General features: G+C 47.4%; 1 protein-coding gene across 1 annotated transcript in view; it reads right to left on the bottom strand.

Annotated features, from left to right (window-relative positions):
* Nucleotides 1–11,259, bottom strand: part of SMARCA2 (SWI/SNF related BAF chromatin remodeling complex subunit ATPase 2) — a 176,602-nt gene that overhangs the window by 164,255 nt on the left and 1,088 nt on the right. The gene's annotated exons all lie outside the window — the stretch shown is intronic.

Below are 11,259 nucleotides of genomic sequence, written 5' to 3'. Positions count from 1 at the left end.
CATTGGGGGCGGGGGTGGGGGGTGGGGAAGATGTGGGGGTTGCCTGAGTCAAACAGATAGACGGGTCCAAATACCCAACATGTAGCAACCGCTGGCTGAGATGGAAAGGCAACGTCGGTACGTGTACCAACGCAGCTCGGTGCCCAGAAGCAAGCAGAAGAAAGAGTTTTAGACTGCGGTGCCTCCTGCCAGTAAGTAACTGAAGACCGCTTGGAAAGTTGAGGCCAGGCATTCATCCTGGGCTTCTTCTGTGGTCCCAGATTCCCAAGAGGAGTCATCCATGACTACTGGATCGGGCCCAGCACAGACTAGGTGTGGAAATTCCGGTTCTCCGATTTCGGCAAAGCAACAGTCCATCACCCACACTCCCAAGATTTCTTGGCATTCCCCCCACCCTCCCTGGGGAAATGCCTCACAGTGTGGGTACAACTACATCGTGGAGAAGAGCCAAAACGAGCAAATACGCTGTTTCCCAGATTCCGATGGACATCAATGAACACCACTGGTGACAGTAAATGTGACACTGGGGCCCAGACACCTGTACACACAAACACTTTCCTGCTGTCAGACAACATTCCCAGAAGACAGAATGAGACACCCTGAGTGATGTGCTTCCTCACTGCTCGGCGGCAGGGACAGAATTAACCGTAGGGACCCGGGCACTCACAGCGCGGGTATTTCCACGGTGAAATGAGGTTGGAGGGGAAAAACGGCAAAAAGCCACATTAGTTCCATTCTTAGCTACCGCCTTTCACCTCTTGCTGAATCACTAGAATGCAAGGGTCCTGAGGGCACGATCTTGCTCTTCCTCACTCCTCTGTGTCCCCGCATGTAGGAAGCGCCTGGGTGGTTCAGTCAGTTGAGCATCCGACCCTTGGTTTTAGCTTAGGTCACGACCTCACTGTGCACAGGCTCGAGCCCCGCCTCGGGCTCTGTGCTGAAAGCTCAGAGCTTGCTTGGGATTCTGTCTCTCCCTCTCTCTTCCCCTTCCCTGCTCATGTACTCTCTCAACCTCTCAAAATAAATAAATAGATACTTTTATAATAATAATTAAAAAAAAGAGATGTGAATGAACGGCCCACGAATTCCAGAAGCACACTATTAATAGAGCGAGTTATTTTATAAATAAAAATTAGAGAGGAATGCACGCTCGAGCTGAGTTCACATAAAGAGATCCAAGGAGCGTAGGCAGGAATTTAAGCCATTCTCATCAATGAATTCGGGGCTGCCACAGGAGCCAGCGGAAGGCTTCCTGGGAGTGATCCTAACACACGGTTTTGCTGATCCAAGATGGGACTCAGAGAACCCAGCTGAAGTGGTTTCTAAAACAACAGGGAAGTTTCAAGGGTGAATTATAGCCTTGAATCCACTAGAGAGCCAAATATTATTATTTATTCTTTGTGATTAACAAAGCAGGTGGAAGTAACGTGTGTGCGCGCCGGTGCCACCCCCTCACATACACACTGGTTCAGTTAGCGTTTTAAATTTAGGAAGCTGACGTCAATTCAGAGGTACTACCAGTTATAATGTTCTTTCATGTATATCAGCAAACTGATACACCCCTTTATTTTTCAGTGAATAAAAGGAAATTGCTTACTTCCTGTTATGGTTTACCTTGAAACGGGCTTCAATAGCTGTTACGGTAACCTACGCCAAGTCTGAACAATGAAGGTACAAATACTTAGCCCGGGACTCCCGCTTTCCACCTTTCGTATTTTGGTCTACGTTCTCCCGTAATGCTGCTCTGCGCACACGTGGTCGCTTTCACCTGGGGATCCGGAGGAATGCTGGGATTATGCTTGTGTACTGTCCCATAAAATGCTCCTCGGTTTTTTGTGAAAGGAAACTACTAACAGGTTCTTAAAGGGGAAAAGAGATGAGAAAGGGGGCTGGAAAAGTACTGGGTGTGTACGTGGAATGTAGTTAAGAGAGAAAAGGGGGGAAACTTTTCTACCCAGAAGAGAACCTTCCGAGGCGTGGGCCTGATGCATGCCGTCCACGAGACCGCACAGATCAAAGAAAGAAAAGAGCTCTGAGCAACAGCAGGGTTTGAGGTGAGGGGCCGTGGCCCCCGCTACGGGAGGGCAGGCGTCTGCACAGCCACACGACCCGAATGGGATACTCTGGCTCTTCCCACTGGGTGTCCCGAGAGGCGGATGCTGGTCTTCCATCCCAGGACCATCACCACCCCCAGGGCCCCGGGCACAATGCTTTTCCTCTGGAGTCTTCTTGGTTCCCCTGGGCTTGAGAAAGGGGGATCTCAAGGCTCCCCCCACCTGCCCACCCAGCACTCGAAGCATCTCAAAGACTTGCTGCCATCTTGTGTGCGGCGTGGTCTTGACGGTGTCTGCAAGGGCCGAACCCGGGCTGTCCCAGGATTCCTGCCTGGCCGCCAGCACCCAGTATGATGCTGCAGAGGAGAGACTCCCAAAGAGCAGCCCGTAGCCCTGGCCCCTTCTCCCCGCTCCTCGCTTCTGCTGCACCCGTACGGTACACCTCAGGGACCTAACCAGACTTTCCCACCGTGCACAGCGACGCGCGTGGCGAAAACTACAAAGCCGTTCAGCTCTCAGGCAGCGGCGCAGGTCATTACTAAGTCACTGTGGCTAAGGTTTGAAGTCCAGTGTTGGCCAACTCAGCATCTCCTTCAGCAACGCTGCGGGTATCCCCAGGATTCGAACCCCTTGCTTCCCGCTTCAAAGCACGATGACAGGATGCCCACAGGCAACGACGGGGTGGGTGCCGCGGGGGGCGGGGGAAGGGACCGCTCGGCCCACCTTGAGAGGTGGGAGCNTCTGCTGTTTGTTTCTGTTGGGGCGGGGGCGGGGGGGGGAGGTGGGGAGAGCTGGACACGGTCACGGGAAAGCACGGCCTGTTCCACGACGATGCGGCTCAGACAACGAAGGAACCGTGTGTGGGGTGCGGGCTGGGGGAACATCTCCTGAATCAGAGACAAGCCCCACGCACGTGCACGTGCCCCGACAGGCTGCCCTGGCCTCCGCACAGCGCACTCCCTCCGAGGGCAGCCGCTGTGTTCCTGGCCAAGGCACTACAGCCTGTCTTCCCCGCGTCCTGACCCTGCCTTTACAACTGGGGAGTGTGTGTTTTCAAAAATAAAAGTCATCGGAGCTTCCCAAAGCTGCAGTCACCCCAGACACCTTCCCCATACGGAGCCATATTTAAAGGCACCCACATGGGCTTCGCAGTAACGTCAGCGAGTTAAGCTGAAGATGCGTTTTGGTCGCATCCGCACTGAAAAGACAAGGGCAGGAGATCAGGAAGGGACCAGGCGGCTTGCCCAAAGAAGTCAGGTCTGTAAGCAGAGCTTTCTATCTCTGGTGCCAACCCGGGACTGAGCCACGGCACCCATCAGGGGAGGCGGTCCAGCAGGGTGGAGGGTTTCCACTGAGGCCCGGGGAGCAACAGCTAGAAGGCCGGCAGAGAGAGGGGCGTCAAAGCCGAGAGGGAGACAGCCATCTGGCTGGAGGCATAGTTTGCAGGGCATAGGATCTGGCTGTGATGATCTATCAATCGAGGAAGGGAGAGACCAGAGAAGTCTTGGTGATCGCAGGAGGCAGAGACGGGGTCCTGGACTAAGGAGGTTGGTGACGTCTAATCAAACAGCCCAAGGGCCTCCAGTCCTGGCCTCCACTGGGCACAGGGCAGGTAAGATGTACGAAAAGGCCCCAAGGGCTTACCCCAAGGCTCTGCAAGTCTCAAAGGGAAACAACCTATCCATAAACAGCAATGAGAGGGGAAAAAAACAAAAACAAAAACAAAGGAGCTTCTGCAAAACAAGAACGGGGTATAGCGAAGGCTGTCCAGAGGGCAGGAGGGCTGGCCTGCAGCCTGGAGGGTGGAGGAAGGAAGAGGGCATCACGGGAGGCTCCCTGGAGAAGGTGACATTTCAGCTAGGCCTTGAAGAAAAAAAAAAAAAAAAGAAGTATGAATGAATGAATGCATGCATGCATGTATGAATGAATGATGAACTAGCGAACAATCGAATGTTCCCTAGACACTTATGTCTCCTAGTCACGAAAGAGTTTAGGGGAAAAAAACCCACGTCAACTAGACAGCACCTCTTACGTAACTCTTGACCAAATGTGATAAGGATGCGTGGGCAAATCCTGGCTTCGCACCACATCTTTCTCACCTCTGGGCTTACAGACAGACTGGGGCTCGGGTCAGAGGCGAGTATTAGAAATAAAAAGTAGGCCCAGCTCGCATCCATGAGAAAAGCTCTGGTCTTTTTAAAGTTTTCTGGCTGTTAGCGGGAGAAGACAAGGCTCAGGAGATAGTTAAGATAAGGGTTCTTTTTATGTCTGTTTGCTGATTCAGAACATCTCTTGACCTGAAGGGCTTCTCGTTCTGTGTAGCCTTCTCCGGGAAGGGATTGAGATTCGCCTACGAGAAGTAACAACGTTTCTCCTTCTGGAGCTCAGAGCACTGTGGTTCTGAACAGGGCAGCGAGGGCCTGGAGAACAGCAGTGAAGATAAAGGAAATAAATCTACCAGAAGTTTCTTTTTCAGAGACCAAGGTTGCCTGGTCGGACAGTGAAACATTACCAAAGCCTTCCTGCTTCTGGGTCTGGGACAGGCAACTCTAAACAGTGTATGGGCATGATTTGCACCACGGATCAAAACTGCGCTGGGGCTTGAGGTTAAACATGACTGGTTACTGGACCCAGAACTCTAGAAGGGCATGGAAAACATTTTTCTCCCCCTGCTTCCTGTCGGTTTCCGTTCAAAGTTGAATCTGTTTTAGAAAGCGGTTGGATCTGGGGCGCCTGGGTGGCTCAGGCGGTTAAGCATCCGACTCTTGGTTTCGGCTCAGGTCACGATCTCACGGTTTGGGAGTTCGAGCCCCGCGAGTTAGGCTCTGTGCTGCAGTGTGGATTCTCTCAGTGCTTGGGATTCTCTCTCTCTGCCCCTCCCCCGCGCTCTCTCTCAAAACAAATAGATTTTTTTTTAAAGTTAATAAATAAAAAATGGTTGGATAAAGAAACTGTGCTGTTTGTCCGGCTTCTGTGAACCCTTCCGTCATTCAGTCAAGGAAACAGATTAGAATGTTAGCTGCTGCCCTCCCTTTAAATAACCTGCTCTGGGATGACCCTCACCCAGAGTCAGCCCTGGCAAAGGCTCTAAGGCAGCTCAGTTCCAGTGAGGGACAAAAGATAACAACACAAACACCGTAGCAGCTAATTACTGCCCTGCCATCCTCTGGGCGACGCTCAACAGGAACCTGGCTCTTAACCCAGCACCCTGCACATACCGGAGTCACCTTCTTCCAAGAGCCTACCTGGGATGCAATCCCAAGGCCTCCTCTGTGAGGATGCTCTGCAACGCTTCCGCAAAGGAGAGGGTCTTTTAAGGAGCATGTCTGCTTCCGAGAAAACCCAAAGTACCAGGAGAAGTCACTCAACAAAAGCACTTCAGCAAAGCATCCTTCTAACCCAGGACTCATGTCCATTGGCAGTTATAAAGGCTATCGTGCATCGCTATCATTCCTAACACTCCGTTGAACCTGAAGGGCCCGGCAATCGGTCAAAACCCAACAATGCCAACCAAACCGATAAAACCTAGTTCCACAGCAGGCCACCGTGAAATGTATTATCTTGCGTATATTTATGCATGCAGACCATCCTTCCTAGCTTCTCCTGGGCCCCTTTGGGAGGCAACCTCAGTTGGGATGCTGATAAGAATCAATGACAGCCACTTCCTGCCCTGTCTGCTAAGATAACTTCATTAGTACATTAAACATCTAACAGTCTGAAAAACATATTTTACAAACTCTCCTGGCTGAGATAGCACACTTTGACTTAGCAGTAAAACTCGACTCTTATTTGCTGAACGGACCCCAGGTATGTGACAGACGGGTTTTAATATGCCCCGACTTTCTCAGTAGCAACAAAAGTTCAAGAAGGAGCCCTTCAAGTTCACTGCCATTAAAATGGATAATGGCCATTTACTCACTAACATGCCATTAAAAAAAATCGCTACATAGTTCATTTGAGCTGTTCACGTTTCAAGTTCTTCTCCATCTACAAAACACAGGCAAAGGAGTCGCTGGCTACAACCACAATCCTGATACGAATCAAGTAAAAGATGACCTTGTGAGCTGGGGTGTAAAAATGTTCATTATCATGAGAATCCATTCAATGGCTTCAATTCCCACCTGGACTTGAATCCACAGGTGAATCTACAATATTTTCGTTCATGAATTCCCTTGCTCAAAACTTCTGAGACAAGCCTCCAACGCATACTGGATAAGATATTCATGCATTAGACTGGACATCAAGTCTTTCTACCATTCCCAACGTGGAAATTCTTCTGCAAATTCTCCCTGGCTGGAACCTCGTTCTCTGAACAGTCAGGTCAAATGTCTTCTCATGGAGTCTTCAGACCAGTCCCTGTGATCTCTGGATTTTCTTCTGATGATCAGCAGCCCACCTCCTCCACCCCTGACCCCACCCTCTTCTGGCCATAAGACTACCCCATCTGAGAGACCTTATCTATCCCTCCGACCCATCACAGCTCACCCTGACCTCTCCCTGCATCATGGGGTCTGTGCAGTTGACCTTACGTTATTCCAGAGCTTTACATGTTCGGGTACACTCTTTAAAGCACAAATTCTCAATGGTAGGTTGTTTATTTTTTACAGAATTATGGGCTTTGCTTAATAGCATTGTAGCACATGTATACATACAGCGCAGTAGCAAAGTACAGAAGAGTTGCAGATACCGCAAAGCTACACACACGCCCACTTCAAAAGCACTGGGGGAGGAAGGGAGAGGACATTCCTCGTGTACACTGACTTTCCAAGTTCAAGGACTATGTCCCAGTGGGATGCTAACAACTTGAATACACAGCATCAAGGACGTAAAGAGATATGTAATCGTCCTAAACAAGAAACACACAATCCAAACACAAAATGATAAGACAATTTCCCTGGACTGCTATTAACCTACAAAATAATATATCTTGATCTTTTTTGCTCCAAGACTCTTTGTCTATTTTTTTTTAATTTATTTTTTTTTAGATAGAGATAGAGACAGCGTGAGCAGGGGAGGGTCAGAGAGAGAGACACAGAATCTGAAACAGGTTCCAGGCTCTGAGCTATTCCTCAGCACAGAGCCCAACACGGGGCTTGAACCCACAAACCGTGAGATCATGACCTGAGCCGAAGTTGGACGCTTAACCGACTGAGCCACCCAGGTGCCCCTCTTTGTCTATTTTTAAGTCATTTAAATTTCCCAATTCTGAATTTTTTTTTTTTTTTTAAAAAGAGGAGGGGGGGGGTTAAAATTATATTTAATGGTTTTTAAACTTCAAGTTTATTTCTATAAACACCACTCAACAATTCACAAAAGGGTCAGCCCATATTTAAATTAGATCAGTTTCTGAAAAGTTTCTAACACATTAGTGCTTGCACAGTGGTAAATGATGCCTTGCTGTGAGACCGAAGCTTAAGTTGATGCGTACACACCTAAAAATACAACAAAATACTGTGATTTTTAAAGGTTTTACATCATACAGGCATATGGCCTGATTATAACTGTCTGAATGTTCTGCAAGTCTTAGATATGAAGAAATCATCACAATTCATAGTTAGCTTCAATTCCAAAATCACATATTATAAATCCAGAAGTCCAGAAGGGCATCACTTATGTCACTATTTCAGTCAGAAATCCTGTATTCCGTATCAACACCATCATTCCAAATGAGTGAATGAATAAGTTATTCACTCATAATTAAGATTAAATGATGTTTATATTCAACACCCTTTTAAAAACCGAGCTACGTAGCTATTGAATTTCATCAGCTCTATTATATGTTCTGCTAAGGTGTAATTATTCAAGCATCTTTGTATCTTTAAAACTTACATTTGACTGTATCTTTAAAAAAATTTTTTTTAAGGTTTATTTATTTTTGAGACAGAGACAGAGAGACAGAGCACAAGCAGGGGAGGGCGGAGGACGGGGGTGAGAGGGAGACACAGAATCCAAAACAGGCTCCAGGCTCTGAGCTGTCAGCACAGAGCCCTGCGAGGGGCTCAAGCTCACAGTCCTCGAAATCATGACCTGAGCCAAAGTCGGAAGCTTAACCGACTGAGCCACCCAGGAGCCCCAAATTTGACTGTACCTTTAAATTCTCTAAAGTATCCTGAATACTTTCAAGGAAAAGTACTCTATTAACATGAGAGAAAATAAGGTCATCATAAACAATAATAAGATTGTAAAGTTTTCCAAACCCAGGTTGCAAGAAGATCTCCTTTAAGTTGGCTGATAAACACCTCAGAATAAATATGCTATCTTTCATAATGACTCTGCCAGAACTCAGGTTTAGACTTCTATATTCCCTGGTAAATATAAAGCCATGGCTTTCTATGTAGAGAAAAAGAAACATTTCAGGCCTTCCGAAATACGCTACCAAATAACTTCACCATCATCTGTATGTATATTCTGTTCCCAGCTCATTATGGACTTTTACAACTGGCTAGACATTAAAGTTCCGTAATACAAACTCTTAAAGACGAAAGAGAATTCAGCCTCCTCCGTTGGTCTAAAACAATCTACCCAACACCGTGAAGGCCAACGAAGGATCCAGAAGATAATTCCTTCACATAAAAAAAAAGTGACAAAAGAAAATCAGAAGTCACTCCCAAATATGGCTTTCCCATTAGGGAAATTTCTCATCTGTTCACCAGAAATACCGCAGAAGAGAATGTGACTCACTTACAGGGAGTTCTCCGAGTCCACTCATGTTAAGCAACAAACTATCCATGGCGTCCCTTAAAATCATCTTGACCGCGAACATTGAGAATCAGGACTCACGCTGGTTGAAATCAGGTCCTATCAAGGTTCTCCCGATAATGTGAGGTGCTGGCAAACACTGCCTAGCGCTATATTTGTGATAACTCAGTTCTCATGGCAGCATGTCAAGATGTCACAAATCGTGATTTATTATTTCTCTGGAGTATCAAAAAGCTGCTGACCTAGGGGAGTTTGACAAACAAAGGCCTTGTTTACAAAGGAAGACTTCTAAAGGGGGAAAAAAAAGGCCATGAAAACACTGGAGGACACTGCCACTTTTATAATTTATGAAAGTTTTCTCTTTTATGGCCTTGCTCCAATACATAATAAGCCTTTAAAATGAAATGTCAAAAATACTACAGTAATATGAGAGGGCATCACAATCGTCTCCTGGAGAGAATAAAATGTGCTTTTCTACTGTCCCATAAATGACTTATCTTAATCAAAGAAAAAAAAAGTTTTAAATAATTATTTGGCCAGAGTGTTACTTTCCAGTTATACTGCCAAAAATATCTGAAACAGAATTCAAGCATTAAGGGTACAATACAAGCAGGGACTCTTTTTTTTTCTTTTTTTTTTTTTTGGTCAATTCCAAGCCTCAGGTGTTGGTCAAAGCACTTTTCAAGAAACTTGACGAGAAATGCTCAGAAACCACTTTAAAACCGAACAAAAGAAAAGATCTAAAGCTGCTTTGAACACACTCTTGCGGTGAATATTTTCTGAGACGCCACAGTGCAGCTAGTCCCGGAGCTGGGATATAGATGATGCCACTCATGAGAGAAAGCCTGCATTGAAGGAAGAACTCCCTCACCTCTGACAAATCTTCAAGGGTTCCCATAACCCAAACTCCTAATTTATTTCACAACGTTCTTTACCCATAAGGCATCTCTTTTTAATGCCTCCAACAAGGGAAATGGACCGTGGTGTCCAGGTTTGGGGTTTGTTTCTCCATCCATTGCAGTAAATACCTTTGGTACCTAATTGGCATCTCCCAATTCTCTCTGTTCCAGTAGCAAACATTTGTGTTGTCAGGGAGCTTAAAAAAAAAAAAAAAAAAAAAAAAGTCCAGGAGAATAAAAGCGCAATTAGATCCCTAAAAGAGAAAGTGTGTCCGGATTTGCATAATAATGACCCAACTGGGATTCAAACCTGCCACACCTCTTAACACTTAACCAGTGTGCTAATAAAAGTAGGCTGGAAGCTTACCAAGTCTAGAGTTGGCAAACAAGCTTGGGGCGGTGGCCCCCCAAATTACTGATGGAAAATATTACTGAAATATTTGAATGTGCGTATGTTAAGTGTAGATATACACACACCTAATACAGGGCATCACTTTGATTTTAGTACAGCTCTCGGGGCCTTCTGAGTCTTAGGTCCTCAGACGGAAATTTTCTTCTACCCGACAAGCCAGCAACAATCTCTCTGTTCCTATAGGCATTCTGCTCCCACAAGCATGAAACAGCCAGGTGTAAATTAAAAACTCCTTTGAAATGGAAGTTTAAAATTTAACTCTGCTGCTCATGACGCACAGTCGTTAAAAATAACCACTCCATGCAGTAGACAAACGTGTATCCCTAATGCCTTCCTTATGCTCTAACATTACACACACTTAGGAATACAGTCTACCTAATGACCCGAGGACAATGATGACACCTCTCTCAAGGTATTAACCCCGGTGGCTTCGCGGTTTCGAAAGCACCAACGTCCACCAGCTTGGGGAGGAAGGAAAAAAGGCGAAACCTTGCAAAACTCTCCCCAAAGTTATATAAACAAAGGAGGAGAGAAGCCCAATGTGGGCTTTGCATCCATGTGCTACTAAAATTACATAACACCCGGCGCAGACATTAAAAGCAGCAATGGATTCTGCACAACACCCCCACTTTCCTCGACTCCCAAGCCTGGCTCCTTCTCTGAAAACAATCCAAACGCCTGGCAAGACCCAGTGGACGACTTGGAATATGTATTTTATTGCTGGAGTAAATCCGGCGAGAGTTTAAGGCACGTTTAGGCCCGAAGTTTGAATGTGCAACAGCCCCAGGGCGCAGCGACTCCACTCTCCGGACCCGGAGGAGAAAGAACGGACCCGCGACGAGGCCTTCTCGTCCTCTGCCCCCACGGTGCTTCCCGCTGCAAAGTTTTCCAGGCGATCGATCGGAGGGCGAGGCGCCCGCTTCCCCCCCGCGCCCGCCGGACTTCGCAGGAACGNNGGGGTGCGCCCGCAGCCGGAGGGCGCCTAGGGGCTGGCACGCCGGACCGGTTATTTGGGGAAGTGCATCGCGACACCTTTGCAGATGGCATGGCCCTGTTTTGCAACGCAAACGGGAGGAGGGAAGACGGCCGGATGGAGGGGGAGAGCAGAGGAAGGGGTAAACCAGGTTGGGATGGGAATAAAGCAAACTCGTAAAGCAGGGAGCGAGAAGGAAGGGGTGCGTGGCATGGTGGGGAG

The sequence above is a fragment of the Crocuta crocuta genome, unplaced genomic scaffold (genome assembly GCF_008692635.1).
Source record: "Crocuta crocuta isolate KB4526 unplaced genomic scaffold, BGI_CrCroc_1.0 scaffold41, whole genome shotgun sequence".
Classification (NCBI taxonomy): domain Eukaryota; kingdom Metazoa; phylum Chordata; class Mammalia; order Carnivora; family Hyaenidae; genus Crocuta; species Crocuta crocuta.
This window is presented reverse-complemented; position numbering and strand designations above follow the sequence as displayed.